The sequence below is a fragment of the Pygocentrus nattereri genome, chromosome 9 (genome assembly GCF_015220715.1).
Source record: "Pygocentrus nattereri isolate fPygNat1 chromosome 9, fPygNat1.pri, whole genome shotgun sequence".
Taxonomy (NCBI): domain Eukaryota; kingdom Metazoa; phylum Chordata; class Actinopteri; order Characiformes; family Serrasalmidae; genus Pygocentrus; species Pygocentrus nattereri.
Genome location: NC_051219.1, coordinates 10194404 through 10210767, shown reverse-complemented (window position 1 = coordinate 10210767; position 16364 = coordinate 10194404). Strand labels below are relative to the sequence as shown.

The 16364-nt window shown below is 40.6% G+C and overlaps 2 protein-coding genes across 2 annotated transcripts in view; one reads left to right on the top strand and one right to left on the bottom strand.

Moving 5' to 3' along the window:
* The window catches only part of itchb (itchy E3 ubiquitin protein ligase b), a 39736-nt gene extending 39445 nt beyond the window's left edge, over nucleotides 1-291 (bottom strand). Inside the window, exon 1 of the mRNA XM_017723017.2 lies at nucleotides 140-291. The gene's annotated coding sequence lies outside the window, so the exon portion shown is untranslated. The remainder of the gene's footprint in view (nucleotides 1-139) is intronic.
* Nucleotides 1-16364, top strand: part of LOC108442804 (prostate stem cell antigen) — a 48098-nt gene that overhangs the window by 620 nt on the left and 31114 nt on the right. The window lies entirely within an intron of this gene.

The window sequence follows — 16364 nt, the reverse complement described above, 5'->3', positions numbered from 1 at the left end:
GGGCGGTTATGAGCTGACAGGCTAATGACAGCGGCAGCTCTGGGTTAGCTCTGTTAGCCAGACGGCTAAATCCAGAAGGTCTGGATCACTCTTTGGAGCGAGTTCTGGCTCAGGTTACTGTTTTCACTCAACTCCGTACCTTTAAACGGCTGTCTGCTCGGATCTGGATGGTTTTCCAGCAGCTCTGCAGTTTGGGAGTTTCGCTGTTTCACTTCGCTTCACTCCGGGAAATAAAATCCGCCACCGTCAGACAGTCACACCATGAAACTGCGGGGCAGCGCCGAGCCACACCGCGCAGAACCAGGGAGCAGCGCCATCTAGCGGACTAACCCATAAACGACGCATTTTTGTCCGCTAGAGATATTCAACCGCTAGAGGGCGCTGCTCCCTAGGTTTGAAGATAGATAGATAGATAGATAGATAGATAGATAGATAGATATAAGGAAGTGATATAAGGCGGATAAATGATTGTTCTGGTTCTGTGGCTAAAACAAGGCTCTGATGGTCGTGGGACTTTGTCTGCTTTGTTGTTACCCTTGATTGTATTTGTCTATCCTTTTTTTGCCCTGTGGGTACTTGTGTTATATGTTGTAATATGTTTTAGGGAACACGTTTATTGTAAAACTACAGTAAAAGAATGTTTGAGGCTTCAGGCAATGTGTTCATTATCATTGAATGTAATATTTTTCTATGCGGTATCGTTACAATTGGGTGGAGTTCCCCGTCAGCAAATACTTGTGACTGAGTGAAGCTAAGTCATGTGATTTGTTTCGTTAAAATCCACTGACTTCCCAGATTTCCTTGATAAGCAGTGCCATTTCTGAACATTTGGGGGCGCCATGTGACATTTTGCTTGGTTAATGTTCATTAATAACTAAAGCTTTCGGGGTGCAACAGAAATGGAATTGATAACAGGAGAAACCTCTAGACTGACTGTGCTTAATTGATTAATTATAAAAGTACATCCTCAGGGCCGTCTGGTGGCTCGGAGGCCCTAAATTTATCAAGCCGGAGATTCTTTACATAAGGAGAGTTGGGGATCTTCAACACTTTGGCCTTAGGGAAAAGCACAAAGCCTGGCTCAGCCAATCATATGAAACCTTGTAAGCTGTGGGCCAATCATCCAATCTCAACGTCTGAGAAGTTCTTCCAAGGCCGTGTTTCTGTCCTCCTTTAACTTGGCCTCTCCTACTTCGGCTCCTCGCTCTGATGACCGTCACAACACAAGTGTCCAGAAGAGGAGCAGAGGACAGTGTTATTCAACACATTATACAGAACACAATATTCAAATAGTGCTGTAGGGTAAAAGCACTGAGTTAATCAGATAGCCATGCAAACTTTGCATTGCAAAACATTTCTTAAGAAGTTAAAGTGTGACAGACACAATGCGTGTAAGCAGATTCTTTGTTTGCTGCCTTTTTGTTCTGACAGAGGAAAGTGATAAAATCAGTCATTTTTGACAGATGGAGTAGTTTTTTTATTTAAATGCCACTTTTTAAATGTTAAACATTTCAAAGTAGCTCATATCTAAAGATTACAAACTGCTTTGGCTCCCGTTATTGAGCGGGTTTGAAAAGGGAAATGCTACAGACCTCGACGAATTCTGGGCAAGTTCTGCTGCTAAAGTTGATGCTGGTATTCGATCGGTCCCGCGGTCCCGCGCCCTTCGCTTCAGCCAATGAAGTAAGGGAACAGCCCTTAAGATGGCACTGGGGATTCCCTAAAGGGGAAATGACAAGGCCAAGTGGATGAGGGCTTGTTAATACCAGTACTGTAAGTTTTAAAGTAGTAAGCAATGGCAAAACACATCATGTGCCCAGCACTGACCCATTACCAGTGGTGGACAGTAACTCAGTAAATGTAATTAGTTTCTGTACTTTAGTATTTTTGGTGTATCTGTACTGAAGTTTCTCCGTTCTGGGCGACTTTCTCCTTTCACTCCACTACATTTCAGAGTCTAATATCCGACTTTTTCCTCCTACATTTTGAGAAATCTGTCGTTCCTTTTGGTTTCTGTGTGTATAAAAACGTAACATGTCAAAACGAAAGAAGCGCAAAGCCAGAGCACCAATCAGGGCCCAGCGGTCACTTTGTTTAGAGCTGGTTTTGACCTGTTGGTCATACCGACCCAGTGCAGCACGCGGTTCAACGTCAGCGCAGCAGCGTAAAACTTTGGGAGAGTCTGTTCAACATAAATGATGAACTAACCTAACTTTGTGTAAATAGAGCTCAATATAGAAATATGTCCACATATGCAGTCGAGACTGACGCGGCTTTTTTCTGAATTTCTACAAACACCATTTCATTTTATAGTAAATGAGTTTGGGCTGGTTTATGTTTATGAACAGACGCCTACAGATCAACATAGTAAAGGAGCTCATCTGTGATCCTGAGTTTAAAGCCAGTTTTTATTCAACTTAAACTTGGAACTAAGTTGTAAATAAATCTGAAACTGAAACTTTGCTTGTGCGTAAAAAGTGATTTCAGAGCCACTCGGTTCTCCCTGATGGAAACTGTTTACCTTCAGTGTTTTGTGCTTCTGATCATTTTAATAGACGTCAGCGTCACTAATTAATGACCTTCTATTAAAAGACTGGTTTACCAAGAGAGACGCTGGAGGACTTTCACCTGAAATGAGTTCATGAAGCCAGTCTGGTTATAAAAATGATAACAGGACATCAGAGCCAGAATTACTCTTTTAGTACTTTTACTTTATACTTAAGTACATTTGAAGGGAAATACTTTAGTACTTTTACTCAAGTGGAGGTCTAAAGGGAGGAACTTCTACTTTTACTGGAGAGATATTTTACCTTGGGGGTCTCTACTTTAACTCAAGTGCATGATTTGTATACATCGTCCACCGCTGGTCATTCCCGACAGTACTTCACAAAAATTAGTTCTGAAGAAATCATTACTGATTTTCTTGGTTACCGTCTGCTACAAGATGTTGTATAACCAGTGGGCACACTGCCAACCAGGAGCTGGCATCACAGAGAGCTTTATGAAGAGGCTCGTGAGAAGTGTGCCCCAGTTAAGAGAGGTTGTCTGTTGGTTAACAAGGACCTTCTTTGTCAGTCGCAGTGGTAATTATGGTAATTGAGTCCGAGAAACTTCACACGGCATAACACGTTAGTCATTTTACTATTTAAAAGAACAGTATAAAGGCGTGTACCAGCCGAGTGTCACATTCTCTTTCAAAGTAATCTTTGGTCACACTTTGGCGATGCAGGAAAATGAGCCTTCAGAGATGTTGACTCAGCAAAATAAATGAACCCGAAATGAAAGTCATATCTTTCCCATATCTTTCGGCTCCTGGTGTCACCTATTTGCATACTGGTTTACTTGTTTTGCTGTGTGCGTGTTGCTTTTATGCCTGGCCTAGCTTTTCTTGCATGTGCAACTTCTTTCTATTCTTTGGTTAATCGCCTGGTTGTGGCTGTAAGAGTGAGTTATGTAACCAGATGCTGATGGCTCTACAATTGCTGTGCAGTACAGTAACAACTAAATTACAGAGATGGATCTTTGGGTGTTTGGGTGTCTTTATTATTATTACATTTACAGCATTTGGCTGACGCTCTTATCCAGAGCGACTTACAGTTTGATCAGTTTACACAGGCAGGTGAAGGTGTTGTTAGGAGTCTTGCCCAAGGACTCTTATTGGTATAGTGTAGGGTGTTTACTCAGGTGGGGATTGAACCCCAGTCTACAGTGTAGAAGGCAGAGGTGTTAACCTCTACACTAACCAACTATTTATATTATACACTATTATTATTATTACTTTAAATGCATTAAGAATTACTGCTTGCTTACATCCCTTGAACATAGTTGTATTAAGAATGTATGAATTCTTGGTGCTCCTCAGAACTGGACCTTATTTCAAGCAATATCAGTCGTGTGGTTAGTTACTCTGGCTTTTCGTCTTTGAATTGATAATAGAAATGTGCCAGTTTGCTAATTAAGTCCTTTCAAAACAAGTTTTGTGAGTTGTTTTTAACACACAGCACATTCCCGAACCCTAAATGTGTTTTCTGTCCACCGTCAAGGCAATGCAAGTTCACATTTTACAGCAGGAACAGTCAAACAGTCAGCGCTGTTCTCCAGCAGAACCTGACATATTGGCTGGCAAAGGATCCACCCATTGGTTCCTTCGTTGCCATGGAAAAGAATGACACATTTCTCAGCCGCATATGAAGGAGCCGTTGAAATGGGACAGTCTAGACGCACTGCTGTTCCCTATTTGATCCATGCTTGTTCAGTGAACCTGGGTTTTGATTCCGTCAGTAAAGCCTTTTAACCGCCTCTGACTGTTTGGGGCACATTTCATAAATGGCTTTGTTTAACTCTGAAAGGTTGACCATTGGAGTTTTCTGCGTTCGCCAGAAAACAAACAAACAAAAAAAATTCGATATAAACAAATTTTGTAAGTTGCCTGTATTGTGTTGAGTTATTTTTATCTATTCAAAACAACCCAATTGTAGTTTGATTGATGTTGCCTGGAAGGCAAACATAAACACACACACACACACACACACACACACACACATTTATGGAATGTAATTGAAATGGAGACATCTGTTTTTGCATTCTTTAACTATTTGGACACCAAACATACCTTGGCTGGGCAACTACATCTGGGGTAAGGGGAAATGTGTGTAGGTTATGGGAAAGTCTATGTTGTTTTATATTGAAAGACTCAGGTGATGAGATCAGCCATGCTTTATTACACAACATATAAGACACAAGGCCTCAGAAGCGGAGCCTGTGTAAAGTAATATCAGTCATGTGGTTAATTTCTCAGGCTTTCTGTCTTTGAACTGATAATAGAAATGTGCCAGTTTGCTAATTAAATTACACTTAAAGTCAAAAGTCCTCAAAAACGCCAAATAAAAGTTCCTGAAACTGCACACCAGAATTAACGGCCTCGGAATTACAGCATAGCAGCAATCTTATTGAGGCCCAATTTAAGCAGGTACAATTGCCTTGATCATTAATTTGCCATAAAATTAAGTCCGTCATTTCAGTCCGTCTACTAATCAAGTCTAACACTGAAAGTGTTATGAATGAAGTGAAATCTTAATTTCTTTGGCCCAAATATCAAATAAAGCTACATTACATCCGCTTAGTCTTCATGCTGTTTATTAATTAGGTTACAGATACAGTATAACTGTCATCAATCACATACACATTACCAGAGAGTGCAGCTGAGCGGGACATGTGAAATTTTCAAAAACAGTAACAGTATTTCTGTTCATCTAGTAGGAGGTAAATCATTGAGAGTGGAGCAGCAGAGAGTTCAGATGAAGGGGGTGGAGGAGATCAGAGGGACCATGAAGAGGAAACTCAGTTTAACTCTTTCAGCGCTGTTGCACAGGTCAGTGCCACAGCAGGTCATCGTTTCATTACAGCTCCCGTTGTTTATACATCCTTTTGGTGTCCCTAACGTGAGATAATAAGAGAGGGAAAGGTTCAGTTGGGAAAAAACATACATTTTCAATTCTTTTACAGTCATTTTAAGGAAACTCATCGAATTAATGGATTTCCTCATTTGAATGATTCCCAATCAATCACACAGCACCACTCCCACCACAAAAGACTTCATTTAATCCACGGTGGCTGTTAAAGTGTTGCTAGGCTATTGCTATTTTATCCAAGGTGCTTGCTAAGTTGCTGCTGGCTGTTGCTAGGGTATCCCTGGTAGTTGTTAAAGCGCTGCTAGGCCATTGCTATGTTATCTAAGGTGGTTGCTAAGGTTTTGATAGGCTGTTGCTATGGTATCCCTGGTGGTTGTTAAAGTGTTGCTAGACCATTGCTGTGTTATCCCAGGTGGTTGCTAAGGTGTTACTAGGCTGTTGTTAGGATATCCCTCATGGTTGCTATTATGTGTGCATCATTCTAGTGAATTGGTTCAGAGTTCAAAACACATTTTAGACTTTTAAGTGACTTGGACTTTAGACTAAAATCTTTTTGCTTCGACTGACTCTATACCTCAAATATGTTTACATTAAAATGCTTCGATCAACACTGTTTCGGTTATGAAAATTTTAGCTAATTTTGAGCAGAACTCAAAAACACTAGCCAGTGCATGACAAGCAAACACAGCAACAGTTGTATACATAAAATCATAAGACTTTTCATTAAAACACAAAGTTTGTAAGTCTGTAGCAACAATTCCGAATGTTCCACTTTGATTTTCAGACTTTGAGACACATTTACTTGAAACCAATGAGCTCACCATGTGGTCATGAAGGCCCGGGACAAAGTCTCACTTCATGATCTGGAATACAGGGGTTTGGCTAATTTCTGATAAATAAAAATTTTTAGCTCAACTTTACAAGAAATCAAAAACATCTTTTTATAAAACAATAAAAAACAAAGAACGTAAGTGGTATGTTAAGTGTAAATTTAGGGGTTTGTAATGTTTGGGAGCGATGATGAGGCGAGAGAAGTGAGATTTATTAGGAGCAAATCCATAGTCAGGGTCAAAACGGTCCATGGTCAGAAAGCCAACACAGATGGAACGGGGCACAGACATGACAAAAAGAAAAACAGGATAAACACACAAACAATACAATACACAAGAATACACTACAAAAGAATACATAGACCAAACAAAGACCAGCAACAAACCAGGACACAAACAGGGCTGAAATTCAACAGGGATAACGAAGGTTAACAAGACACACATGGAAAACACAGGTGGTTATAATCAGGGGCAGGGTCTGAAAACAACGGGGGCAGGATCGGGAAGAAACAAAACAAAAGCACACGGACAGGACTAAAAGGTAAACACAAGCACATGGACAGGACTGGGAGGGGCCAATTGTGACAGGGTTAGTGTTTGGGACAGAAAGTACACTATAAATTATGAATTTGTATGTATTTGTAGCTTATTACTATGTCAATTAATGCCTTGGGTATAAATAGATCATAATGTACTCTAAGGTCTGAATACTTCTTTGTCAGTTCAGATTGTCCATTTTTATTCAATCACAGGTCCCATAATTTATAATTATGTCAAAAAAATACTTTGGTAAAAGCCATATATTTTCAGAGATGTTAAAAAATGGTGGGAAAAAAGCAAAAAAATGAATAGAAATGTACAAGGCGGCTATTGATTGTCACTTGCAGTAAAAAAGAAATTTTTCCCTGAAAATACTACACTGTCTTTGCCACAAGACTCATTGCTTGGTCTCAAGATCTCAAGATCTCATCGGTTTTGAGTGTTTTTGTGATTAATTTCAAATAATAAACCTTATTTTATATCTGCTTCTTTGTCATTGCTTTATCAACATGAGTTTAACCACTCACGTTGCTGATGCTTGGCCAAAAATACATTCCAATCCATAAGTCAATATATATCTTCACTTATTCTACAGCAGCTCGTGGTGCAGAAACGAAAGCAAATGAGGGTCTGTAACGAGCGAGACATTAAAACAGGCAGATTATGCTGACAGCCGATGCGCTGTTGGAAGAGAAGAAAGGCAAGATGTTGTAGGATTCCCTCATTTCACCACAGAATGTGTTCCCGAGACCTATGGGGACCACAGTTTAACAGTCTGTTGCAGACCTGAATATGGGTGGAGTCTTCACAAATGTCAAAACGGACAAAAGAACAAAAAGAAAAAGTCTGTCAGGTCCACACCAAACAAGGCAGTTGTAAAAGTGCATTGAGGAACTTCTCCATCTCTGGCTAACTGTCTGCATCGTGTGCCTGCGGCTTCATAGTCTAAAACTGATGCGCTATATTTAGCCCCCCGTTGCAGTGTTTATATTTGCAGCCGACATGTATTGGTTAGAATTTTAATACATGTATTATTTTTATTCTTAATTATTAAGTTAATATTTTTTCCACTTATGTTTTACAGAATTGACATTATCAGGCCACTACGAACTACTTCCTCCCCAAAATTCAGGCCAAAATTCACTACAGGATGCTTCAGGGCCCACTAGTGGTCCACAGTGGACTACAGGTTGAGAAGCCCTATGCTAGTATATAACTAAGCAATAGAACATGGGAGGGAGTGTGTATTTCGCGAAATAACATCATGGCGATAACACATGACCTCGAGTGTTCTGTTGCTTTTATACAACAGTTAAAATAATAAAGTAGGAAATTAATAAACTGGGCGCGGTGTTTAATATGTTTAATGTTCAGGTCCTTCTGCCAAATTATAGTTCCTTAACAAGCAGCTTGTTGCTACGTTAGAGTAACGAGCTCCGCCCACTCGCTGCTCAGCCGGCAGTTCGTTCACCAGCTCCTTACAATAAATTCCCAAACTGTCATCAACCAACTGGCTGATTCCAGGTTGTTCAGCTGTTCTTCTGTCACAGCTGCGATTGAAAAGCTGCTCAGTGGTGACGACAGTTTGGGAATTTGAGTCTGACCAAATCGGCTATTGGTCAAGTAAGAAGTTAAATTGTTCAAATGGCTTGAGCGTCTCCTACAGCTGTCAAACTCGTTGCTTAGCAACGGCGCCTCAGCGGAGTGATACAGTGTTTGTGAAAAAACCTGTGATGTTATGGCGAAATATCAGCACATTTAGAACGCTCCTCAACCAATCAGCTTGAGTGGCTGGAACTAACTGTTGTATAATGTCTACTAATGGGATCCTTTTGAGGTCATTGTGGTATGTGCCCGCCCCCCCAGGCCAGGACGCCAGGGAGAGATTGAGAGTCAGTGGGGGCAGAGCGCCAACCCCGAGCTCCCTGGATGGACGCGAGGCACGAGAGTGATGGGGGAGGAGAAAGACGAGGATGCTGGTGCCAACCATGAGAGGCACCACAGCAAGGAACGAGACCTCGCCGCTCCGCCTCCCCGTTACCGCCCCCAGCTGGCAGCTCAGCCGCACGGATCGAACGTAGTGGCCTCGCTGCCTAACAGGGGGTGGGGCCCAGGCGGTAGAGCTGGGGACTCGCTCCTTCCTCTGGTGCCTTTAGTGGTAGGCATCAGCAATGTCCTCCTCCTCCCGCCGTCACTCCCGTGACCCGCGTCCATCGGGGGAGCTCGGACTTTGCGTTCTGCCCCCTCCACACTCGCGGCTCTCATCCCGGCGGCCTCACCAAGGTGCATCACTGCTGAGTGTCCGGGCCGTCATCGTCAGGGCCTGGGGGGCGGGTGCATGCCACTGTCATCCCTTTGCAACATCATTTGCGGCTCATAAACTTCACATTCCAGCATTAATTTTTCGATGGTCACTCTTGAATGAATGCTGGATGAAAACCATACATGTGATCAGTCCAAAAAAGCCCCTTCCCAATTTTCCTCATTTTGGCTCAATGATCCTGTTCTGTGGTTCTAGGTCAAAAACTGCAAAAAGCCATATAACATGATGAAGAAAGAAAAAGATAAAGAAGATGTGTAATGATTTTTGTAGACACGGCAACAATAATGAAAGGCCTTTATGAGTAAAGTACCGTACATGTGATGCAGGAAAAATTGGTCTTTGGTTACTGTTATCACTGTTAACACTGATATAATCTGCAAAAAACTTTGAGCTGCTACCGGCATGAAATGTGCTCTATAAATAAAATGATTATTATTATTATTATTATTATTACAAAAATGTGTATTTATTTTCAGAATCTGTAAAACAGTGCTATTATAACATTGTAATGGCTTCAGTTTAATGAACGTCTTATGATAATTTAACAGAACAATTATACATGTTTTTACATTTACTATTAACTTGTTAATTTATTGTTAATAACTTATGTTAAGTTCAAACTCAAAAATATGAGACGGTCTGATTACTTTTCACTTTTTAGACAGTGGCGATGCTTTAAATTTTCCAATTTCACAAGGCCTAAATATGACTCTGTTGCTTTTTCTACAAGTCAGCTTCTGCTTAGCTGAAGCCGTGAGGGGTGCATCTCACAATAATCTGCAAAAGTGAGTCTGAGATCTCACCTGATGAGGAATAGCACTGGTTCTGAGTCCCAGTACAGTTGACTGTACACATCGACCAGGTGGTACAATTGTAGCACTTCAGTGCTGCGGAAGCCTGAAAATCTTCCCAGATAAACACACAAAGGAATGAAATGAAAAGCTCAACAAACACAGGAAGCACAGTGCATCCTACTGTCCTTTTGACTGGGACATGTATGAGTACAAAACATTTGTTGAAATCTCTAAAAAAATAGATGTGAAGGGATTTTGAAAACCCCCATCTGCACAATGACAATGACTAAATCAGAGGTAATAAACCAAAAACCATAATAAGTAAATAAAACTACGTAATAAGTGAACTGTATGTAAATTAATCTAAACACACAGCATATGACATTCTTTACCTTCAGACCAAAGCATGTAGATGAGCATCAGAGTGGCCAGGGGCTTCAGTGGCTTCATTGTTGGTGGATTAGAGAGACAGAGTGTTATGAAGATGTGAGAGCGGGTTTAATATATAACTCTTCTAAGAGGGCGTGGCCTTGTGAAGTCTCTTACTGTTTCTGACAAGATTGGTCAGCCTTATGGAAATGGCTGGAAAGGTTCATCCTACTTAATGAAACTTTTCATTTGTATTTAAAACAAGGCAAGTAAACCTGCTCAAGTGTCAACCATGAGGGCAACCTTTCCTTTTTTTTTGATTCACTTTTCAATCGGCTTCATCCTAAATAAGATCGTATTGCTATAATTTCTATTTAATGCTTTAGTCTCACTCACTGATCCTGTTCCAGTCTCAGTCAATGGTCCTAAAGGCCTACTTCACACTGGATGCGCCGTGCCGTGTAGCATCACGTAGCAAAATGGTAATTTTGTGCTACTTGACCTTAGCGCGGCTTTTGATACAATAGACCACAATATTCTCCTAGAAAGGATAGAAAACATGGTTGGAGTCACAGGGACGGCCCTATCATGGTTCAGATCTTACCTATCAGAACGTTATCAGTTTGTTAGGGTAAACAATTTATCTTCCAATTATTCAAAAGTGAGATTTGGCATTCCGCAGGGTCCTATATTAGGACCATTACTATTTACACTATACATGTTACCGTTAGGCACAGTTATAAGTAACCATGGCGTAAACTTTCATTGTTATGCAGACGATACTCAACTGTACATATCAGCCAAGCCTGATGACCAACACAGGTTAAAGAAAATGGAGGACTGTGTAAAAGACGTGAAAGGCTGGATGTCACGCAACTTCCTCCTATTAAACAGTAACAAAACAGAGGTTCTCCTTCTGGGTCCAAAATTAGCAAGAAGTAAATCACCAGATTTAATCTTAAATCTCGCCGACTTTCCAGCCGCACCTGGACTAGCAGCAAAAAATCTCGGCGTTATAATAGATTCAGATTTATCATTTGATCAACACACAGGCAGCATCACTAGGACAGCTTTTCTACATGTTTGCAACATTGCCAAGATCAGAAATGCCCTATCCCTGCGTGATGCGGAAACACTAGTACTTGCCTTTATTACTTCTACGCTAGACTACTGTAACGCGCTACTGCCAGGATGCACGAGCAGGAATTTAAACAAACTCCAACTAGTCCAAAACGCCGCAGCCAGGGTCCTCACTAAAACTAGAAAATTTGAGCATATTAGTCCAGTGCTATCATCACTTCATTGGCTGCCTGTTAAATTCCGTATTGATTATAAAATCAATTTACTGACTTATAAAGCCCTACATGGTCTCGCTCCTGAGTACCTGCAAGACCTTATTTCTCATTATGAGCCATCACGACCACTCAGATCCCAGAGCGCTGGCTTATTAATAGTCCCCAGAATTCAGAAGGTTTCAGCTGGGGGAAGAGCTTTTTCTTATAAAGCCCCCAAACTCTGGAATGATCTTCCAGAAACTGTTCGGGACTCAGACACAGTCTCAATCTTTAAGACTAGGCTGAAAACACACTTGTTCAGTTTAGCTTTTGGTAGCTAATGTTCCCCCCTAGATAAAGGCAGCAGATCCAGGGGTCCAAGGACACAGGGAATTACAGTAAACTGAGACGCTGGCGCTGTCATCCTGCTGCTCGCACGCGGTCCCTTAGGTTTGTGGACGGTGGAGTGGAGGGATGCCAAACTGTTTCAGAGTGCTGCCGTGTCTGTGTGTCCTTCTGGTTCTCTCCTGTTAGTTAAGCTGTCATAGTCAGATCTGCCGGAGTCGTTAGCCACACTCTGGAAATGTTTACATCCCCTGTTTATGTACAAACGGATAGAACAAAACGAATTCCATTTACCTGCTTTCTTTCCGAGTATACAATCACCCATATGTCCGGCTGGACACTGAAGGACGACTGACTGCCGAGCCCTCCTGCTACCCACTTCAGACCAGCTGCCCATGCCCCAGCTGCCACCACCTACCTTGGATGAGCTGCCCACCCTATGATGATGTTCTCATAGACTCCTAGTTATTCCTAATACCAATATTACTGCTTAATATTAGTAATATAATCACTTGTAGGTAGTTTGACCAGAGGAGGACGGGTCCCCCCTGGTGAGCCTGGTTCCTCCCAAGGTTTCTTCCTCAGTTCTGAGGGAGTTTTTCCTTGCCACTGTTGCCCCTGGCTTGCCCACTGGGGGGTTTCTGTACATTCTTACAGTCCTGTTGAAACTTTATCTTTTCCGAAATTCTGTAAAGCTGCTTTGTGACAACATCCATTGTAAAAAGCGCTACAAATAAATTTGATTTGATGATTTGATTTGATAATATATAATGCCCAAGGGAGAGGTGATAAATGCTAGGTTCATTTTTACACCCCTACTCGTGTAAATTCAATTAAATAAAGTGTTCTGCATCACTTATCATGCTTTGTATCAGTTTACTACCTTTGAAGATAGTAATGTTAGCTGAGGTAACTTTCCTTTAGCATTTGTCTGTTTACCTAAAAACCCGAATGTCTTTCACTGTGTGATCTACTGTGGCTTTCTGTCGTCTAAATATGGCTTTAATTTAATGTAGTAACATCAAAACACTGAGAGATGCACTGTGATGCGCTGAGGATTTGAATGGTTTTGGTGGTCTTTAAAGTCCCCGTCTCTATTCCTGTGCCAGTCTCAGTCTCTGTTCCTACACAAGTCTCAGTCTCTATTCCTGCACCGGTCTCAGTCTCTGTTCCTTCTTCAGTGTCTATTCCTGCTCCAGTCTCAGACTCTGTTCCTTCTTCAGTCTCTGTTCCTGCTCCAGTCTCAGTCTCCGTTCTTTCTTCAGTCTCTGTTCCTGCTCCATTCTCAGTCTCTGTTCTTTCTTCAGTCTCTGTTCCTGCTCCAGTCTCAGTTTCTGTTCTTTCTTCAGTCTCTATTCATGCTCCAGTTTCAGTCTCTGTTCCTTCTTCAGTCTATGTTCCTGCTCCAGTCTCAGTCTCTGTTCTTTCTTCAGTCTCTGTTCCTGCTCCAGTCTCAGTATCTAATCCTTCTTCAGTCTCTATTCATGCTCCAGTTTCAGTCTCTGTTCCTTCTTCAGTCTCAGTCTCTATTCCTGTCCCAGTCTCAGTCTCTATTTCTACACCTGTTTCAGTCTCTATTTCTTTCCCAGTCTCAGTCTCTGTTCCTGTCCTGGTCTCAGTCTGTATTCTTGCTCCAGGCTCAGTCTCTATTTCTGTCCCAGCCTCAGTATCTCTCAGTATCTTTCAATATCAGTCTCTATTCCTGTCCCAGTCTCAGTCTCTATTCCTGTCTCACTATCTGTCTGTATTTCTGTGTCAGTCTCACTCTCTATTCCTGTCCCAATCTCAGCCTCTATCCCTGCCCCAGTCTCAGTCTCCATTCCTCTTTCAGTCTCAGTCTTTATGCCTGCCCCAGTCTCTGTCTCTATTCCTGTACCAGTCTCAGTCTCTATGCCTGCACCAGTCTCTCTGTCTGTTCCTGCCCCAGTCTCAGTCTCCATTTCTGCCACTGTCCCATTCTCTATCAGTCTCCAGTCTCTATCCACTGATAAATGCTAGGTTCAAGTTTATTTTTACACCCCTACTCATGTAAATTCAATTAAATAAAGTGCTCAGCATCACTTATCATGCTTCGTATGAAAAATAATACATTTCATAAAAGTCATATGTAGTGACTACATTATGCTTTATATGTAATCTGTGTGTATATAGTTAATTTATTTAATTGATTTTCCTGTTTATTCAGAGTGTGTTATCTCATAAAATGTTGCTTATGTTCATGGAAACCCTGGTGTAAGATGAAAACAAAAAGATCCAGTTGATTTATTGATAATATTGATATATTTCTGTCTGTATAACATACCAATAAAATATAGAAAAGAGTTTGTATATGTATTGTATTATTTGTATTTATTTAGATATACGATGTATGGCATGTCAAATAGTGTTGGGGAGGGGGGACAGCTCTGGGGTTCTGGAACAGCAGGGAAACACCACAGTATTTCATTTCCTATTTTTATTTTTATTTTTTTTCCAGACCAGATTTCAGCTAGCAGGACTGCCAGTTTTGTTTTGGTATGTTTTTGGTTAACATTAAATCATATCACACATAGTTTAAATATGAGTTTGTATTTATCTGCATAGCATACAGGCAGCATCTCAAACATACAAGTGTGTTTCTGAGTCTGGGCTCCGCGTTATTCTTTCTTTCTGTCTGTATTACACACCAAGATCAGCCAAAAATCTTTCCACCGTCACTGGTACCATTTCAACCTTTAAAAACCTTCTTTTTTTCTGCCTTTCCGTGTTTTTTTCTGTATGGAAAAAATAGCATGTTCATTCTGACAAGCAGAGGACAGATGTTTAATTAATTAATTAATTAATTTTCCCTTACCCTTTAGGGACCAGGAGAAAAAAATACGTAGCATTAGCATGCTAATGGTTAGCCTGTTAGCTCCTTAGACAATTTTTTTCACATGGTCTCTGAAAGGAAAGGAAACAAAAACTCCCCGCTTTTCAAAGCTGATTTGATATGCAAAGAGTTAGTCTCTCTCTCTCTCTATATATATATATATATATGCATAGTAGTGGTAAAAAAGAAAAGTCAGGAAAGCACTTTAATTTTTTCCATGTTAACCTTTCAAACTTCCTTAAATGAGAGTGTCATTTCATGAAACATGAAAATCAGCCAGAACATGCACACAAGTGGTGTATTATTCAAGCACAGCAACACTGTTGTCTGGGCTAGTGTGCATGTGTGTTGTTGAGCTTGATAGAACCTGAGTATTTGCATTGCCATGAATGAAGCTGCTGTCGATTATCTACAGAACAGCTCAACCTGAGGAGCCGTTTCACTACGTAAAACATGTCACATTGTTTATCTGAGCTGGACTCCAACTTTAGAAAATTTTGACAGTGACAACAAAAACCACACAGGCGTTTAAAAATTAAGTAGCTGTTCTAAAAATTGAATAAAAACGAATAAATACATAATAACACAGCAAGATTATGCTTGACTAAAAGTGTTCTTTTATTTAATATGAATGTTTGCCTTAGTAGGGAAACACCACAGGATTTTATTTCCTGAAAAATCAGGCATTTTGTCCAGCAGGACTGTAATTTTTGCTCTGGTGCCTGTACAAATAAAGGAAATTAGATACAAAACTCCATGCCGATGATTTCTTTGCACTTTATCATAAATCTAATGCATCTACACATGCTATTCCAGTTCACCCCCGTCTTTGTTTTCTTTATCCTTCTTTCCTTGTTCCTGGTTTTAGGTACACAGATGCTAAGATACAGGCAGCTAGAGCAGTTCTTTCAAAAAGCCGGGGGGCGGGGGGTTATATGAGCTCTCTTTTTGGTTTGTGTTGAGATTTGCGTTGTTGTGTTTTGTATTAATTGTGGAGGACAGATGTTATTCTTATGAGTTCCATCTTCTGAGATAACTTAAACTTTCTGACATACCAAGCTGCTTTAGTGGCTACATTACATTTAGTGGCTTGCAGCTCAGAGTCTCAAACTACATCCTTGTTTCATTCTTCAGAGTTGGTGTGCAAAGTATTTTTTTAAATCATGTAATTGTAGAAAATGTTATCATATAAGAAATATCTGACATACAGCTAAGATTCTTGATTTGCAGAAGATATGAAAAAGTTTAACTGCATATCAGTACAGCTATGGAAATGGATCTCGTTGTTTCTTTATGACATTACCTAGAGGTAGCAAAGAGAAAAGCAAAGGCCCTAAAAGTGAACCTTGTGGGACTCCACAAGAAATGTTAAAATTTTTTGATGAACGATTTACTAATAATACCCAAAACAAAAATATGAGAGGAATGTTACATTCTAGCTTTACTCAGGTCAAAAGCCAATGCTCTTGTCATTCATGAACATGAAGATTAAATAATACAAAAGAAGTATGTTGTCTTTCCTAAATCAGGCAATGCTAATAAAAAAAGCTACATGCCTGAAAATTAAGAGACCCTTATTAGTCCCACAATGGGGACATTTTACCTCCTCATTTAACCCATCCGTGAA